This window comes from Humulus lupulus, chromosome 3, assembly GCF_963169125.1.
Source record: "Humulus lupulus chromosome 3, drHumLupu1.1, whole genome shotgun sequence".
Classification (NCBI taxonomy): domain Eukaryota; kingdom Viridiplantae; phylum Streptophyta; class Magnoliopsida; order Rosales; family Cannabaceae; genus Humulus; species Humulus lupulus.
In genome coordinates, this window is record NC_084795.1 from 161993709 (window position 1) to 161999256 (window position 5548).

Here is a 5548-nt window from a genome sequence, read left to right on the forward strand (position 1 = left end):
TAGGAGTTCTTCTAGCTGCGTCTTTAACTCCTTGAGTTCCATAGGTGCCATCCGGTATGGTGCCTTAGAGATAGGCTCGGTGCCTGATACTAATTCTATCGTGAAGTCTATTTCTCGAGTTGGCGGCAATCCTGGCAAGTCATCGGGAAATACCTCTGGAAATTCTTGTATAATACGGACGTCTCCAACCTTAAGTGGTGTCTCCCTCTCCACATTCGTGATGCTGGCTAGGAACGCTTGACATCCTTTCTCCATCATTCATTGAGCTTTGAGAGATGATACTAACGGGGTGCGCAATCCTGAAGCTTTTCCCATGAAGCATCGTCTCTGGTCGTCAGGAGTCTCGAACATCACCTTCTTGCGATTGCAGTCGATCGTTGCGCCATGCCATTCTAGCCAATCCATGCCTAGTATTACGTCGAAGTCCTTGATCACTAGCTCTATCAGGTCTCCTTCTAGTTCTATGTCCTCAATCTTGATCGGTACGCCTCGTACTATTCGTGATGATAGAACTACTTTGCCCGAAGGCAACTCAGTTACAAACCTAGTTCTAAATCTTTCACTAGGTTTGTTTAGTTTTTCTATCATTCCTAACGAGATATACGAATGAGTGGCTCCCGAATCAAATAATACATAGCATAAATTATTGAGGATAGAAACCTGACCTGTGACCACCTTGTTGCTAGCATCAGCCTCTCCTTGGGTTAAAGCAAAAATCCTAGTAGGAACCATCTTTTTGTCCTTTTTCTCTTCTGGCTTTTGCTGAAGACAATCTCTTTTACGATGCCCTTCTTAACCACAGTTGAAACAGTCCTTGGTGTTTGCGCGGCATTCTCTAGGATGCTTCTTCTGACACTTAGAACATGGCGGGTACTCCACGTAGCCCGGCCTATTTGCCCCATTATTTGTACGTGCCCTTTTATTGCTATCGACTTTCTTGTTATCAGAATGCCATCTTTTCTGGCCGTTACCATTGTTGCCTGATTGATTGTTGCCATTATTGCTGGACTGATTGTTACCGTTATGGTTGTTGCTCCGACTGGTCTGAGGTTGACTCTACTGTCTTGGTTTAGGCTTTCTGGCTTCCTCTTTACTTACATTAGCCTGCAACCTCTCTACTTCTATTTCCTTCTCAAGAACATCAGCATATGTAGTGTTCCCCGGGTTTGCTAGCTTAACCCCCATCTCGATCTTCGGTTGAAGTCCTCTAACAAATTTGTTTACCCTCAGAAAATCAGTTGGAACCATCTCTGATGCGAACTTGGCTAAGCGGTCAAACTGATGAGCATACTCTGCCACTGATAAATTACCCTGCTTCAAGTTGGCGAACACCTCAACTCTCGTAGCGAGTACTGCTGGGTTGTAGTACTTCTTGTGGAAGAGCTCCACATATCGGGTCCATGTCATGGTGGCAGCATCATGGGATTGCTGTACCAAATCCCACCATATCCTGGCATCCTTCTTGAGCAAAGACGAGACGCAGGATATGCGGTCCGCATTACTGAGATTCATGTGCATCAGAATCGGTTCCACGTTCCTTAGCCACTCTTCTGCCTCAAAGGGGTCTGTAGTCCCTTCGAAATTTGGAGCGTGCTACTTGCGGAACCTCTCATACACTGGCTCCATGTTCGGTACTGGATATGGCGCATAATTCGTCATAGGCCATCCCCCATATGGACCAACTTGTTGGGGTGCTGGGGCCATTTGCTGGGGCTGTGGCTGCAGCTGCAGCGGAGGCTGAGGCTGAGTTTGAGCATGTTGGCGTTGTTGCTGCAAAAGTTCCTCGACTTGCTGTCACAGTCTGGCGATCTCCGCATTGTTGTCAGCTGGTGGTGCTGGCGCGTTGCGGCAGGCAGTAGCACGCACTCCCCGTCGGCGAACTGGAGGGACTTCATTGGTTGCTGGGACGGTGTTGGAAGCGTTTCTGTTGGTGCGTGCAGATCTTCGGAGCGACATCGTAGCAGAATTCTAACAGTTGAAAGAAACATGTTAGAACTTTACCTAATGGGCTCTAAGGCAAAAAATTATTCTAAAACAAACAAATCTCGGACCTATCTATTATGACTTCTTATGAAAAGTTATATAGGTCTTTATTTATTATTTATTATTTTCTAAGTGTGTTTCTAATCCTCCTATATGACTTAATCCTCAGGCTCGAAACTTATCTTTGTTCCAATAGTTAACCATATTGAGGGAGGGCTGGGATCAGTAAAATCGTTCCCACTACTATTGCCCCTAACTCTCAATAAGGAAACTTGGTTCATTGATTTGTATCCACCCTCACCGAACTTAGTCATTATTCATTTTATTTATTACTTATTATGATTGCGAAAATAAAATCAAACTCATACATGGTAATAAAATAGCATGTTATTCATTTGGAAAAAGATTTTCACTTATTACAATCACAAAATAAAGAAATAAATAAAACAAACAATGAAAACTACTTTTCTAAAAATTGGGATCTTCTATATCCGATCCTTCATCTAGCATATCGTCATCTATCTCCTCATAATCATCATTGTCATGAGCATCAAAATGTCCTCTAGGAAGGTTTGTGAGAATCCTATGTTTTTGCTAATTTGTGAACTGAAACTCGAATTTTGCAGTGAACCTAACTAAGAGGAAATAATATCTCATCGCTAATGGTAATTCATCCTCATCATTCATGGTTTCCCATATTTCTTCTAAGGCTTCTATTACAGGATGGAAATATTTAAATAGCCTAATTATTAGTACATATTGTTCCGTTGATCTTAACATTATTTGCTTAGACTCTTGAAGGTGACCTATCTCTTGGTGGAACAAAAGCAGTCTTCGTGTGAATCTTTCTAGTGCTCGTACAGTGTTTCTTGGCTCCCTTATTCTTTTTAAGGCCTTAATGGCTTGGATATCTTGGTAGGTTAAAGCTCCGTTCATACTTAACTGAAAACATAAAGACTAAAGTTGTTAGCTATACACATAAGCAAAATAACCATAACTTAAATACTTACTTGGCGGTCAGATTCGGAGCTTTTGAGTGTGTGTATCGAGGAGAACTTCATGCGAAGGAACCGTTGCTTTGATATCAACTGTAATGACTCACTACTCTAGACTTTTGGACCATTAACAAAAATATACATGCAAATCCTTAATAAAACTTACATTTGCGAAAATACCATAAATTTATTAGAAACTTGTAGAAATAAAAGTTACTCTCATAAAATATCAAGTAGGATATGGGATCCCATTGTCTTTAAAACAAAACATAATTTAAAGTGAAAAGGAGTTACATAGAAAGTGCGGAAAAATACATGTAAAACCATAAAAAAAAGGTAACACAAGACTACATCCTCGAAAATCGAACTCTCGACTCCTTGCCTCCATTCACCACCGATACACATTCCCCAAGCATCCACGAATCTTACCGCCATTATAGCTATTTTCCTGCACATATAAACAAAAAGGAATGAGCCTAATGCCCAGCAAGGAAAAATCTAACACATAGTTCATATACATAAATTTCATAAGAAACATAAAAACTTAACATAACACTTATATCATGCACATACTATAATGGCCATTATTACTTGAGGTCCCATAGACAAATCAAGTCATATGCCAATTAGATTAGTGGGGTCCTACTAGCTAAGTAGGTCATATGCCCATAATCTATTCGGGGCTTGTTAGTCAAATGGGTCATATGCCCAAGCCTACAAACATACATATTTCATAACACTTATCATAACATAAGAAACATAAGATAACCTATAAAACATATAACATATGCATTTCTATCCTATTTTCCTTACCAAAGCTACCGGGATATGAGGACAGAGTTGGGACTTTTGGAACACTCCTAAAACCATATATAACAGGGTGAGTAGATTTGAAGAAAAAGAAATGAAAGGAATGGAAGGATTAAACCTTGAGAAAAATACTTACCAAAACCCTTTTGCTCAAGAACTTAGATTTCCTAACCAAAATAAAGATTAAGGTTAGAGGCTGAGTAGAAGACTATGAGAACTTAAAAAGAACAAGTATAGAAATTAACTAGAGTTTTGGGTTACCTTGAAGACTTGTAAGACCAATCTACACCTCAAACCGAAATACTATAAAACCTTACTTCCCAAAGTGTTTGATAAGCTTATGATGATCAAGCTTATGATTCCCCAACCCAGGTGTTTACACTCTCACACTCACTTAGCACTTGCAGCCTCTGAACTTAGAGCAAAAGATGAATAATGGCTGGGTACTAGGTCCTATTTATAGAGTTTAGGAATGAAAGGATCTTAATTTTACTTGAATAAAAATAATAGCTTTTTAGGTGAAAATAATTTGAATTTTCGTTCAGCAGAGGCTGAAGACTCGTTCAGAAAGGTGTTGGACTTATCAAGAGGTTGAATAGCTGCATGGAAAATGATTTCAAAATGTTTCAAAATATACTGAAGGAGGCGATATATCGCCCCCTCTAGGCGATATATCGCCTGGGCCAGTATGCCCGAGGTTGTCGTGCATCGTCTCGTGTTTTCCGTATCTACGTGCTGTGATATATCGCCCCCTATAGCTGCGATATATCGGCACACATTGATTATTTAAACACGAAATTACACATTTTTAGCTAAATTTGAATGGAGTAAACAGCCTTGACTAAGCCCTCAACGTGTTCAAAGCTGTTGACTATCCTTATTGCATTCAAACTTTACCCCTTATTAAATTAAATCCTCAAATTACTTAATCTTTAATCATCCATACATAACATGTGCTTAAAATCCTATTTATCTAAACCTTATAGTTTAATAAATATTATTATTAATATCAGTCATATTAATCAAACCTTAGGTTAAAATTAATATTCTTAAACAATAGGTTAAACTTAGAAAATCTATAAGTACTACTATGAGTGTCCAAATAATTCCCAGTCTGAACCAAAAATCCACAGTTACAAAGATAATACTATAAATACTATAATACTACTATCTAACTAGCTAAGTAAATTTCTTGGACTCTACACCCTGCTGTCTAGGCTCAGGTTTACTGGCTTCCTCTTTACTTACATTAGCCTGTAACCTTTGTACTTTTATTGCTGTTTTTAGAACGTCGGCATACGTAGTATTTCCAGGGTTTGCTAACTTAACTCCCAGCTCGATCTTAGGTCGAAGTCCTCTAACGAACTTCTTCACCCTCAGAAAATCAGTTGGAACCATCTCAGATGCGAACTTTGCTAGGCGGTTGAACTGATGAGCATACTCTGCCACTGATAAACTACCTTGCTTCAAGTTGGCAAACTCCTTAACTCTTGAAGCGAGTACAACCGAATTGTAATACTTCTTGTGGAATAGCTCCAAAAATCGAGTCCATGTCATGGTGGCAACATCATACAATTGCTGGACCAAGTCCCACCATATCCTGACATCCTTCTTGAGCAATGACGAGACGCAGGAGATACGGTATGCATTACTGAGATTCAAGTGCGTCAGAATTGGCTCCACATTCCTTAGCCACTCTTCTGCCTCAAAGGGGTCTGTAGTCCCTTCGAAGTTTGGAGCGTGCTGCTTGCGGAACCCCT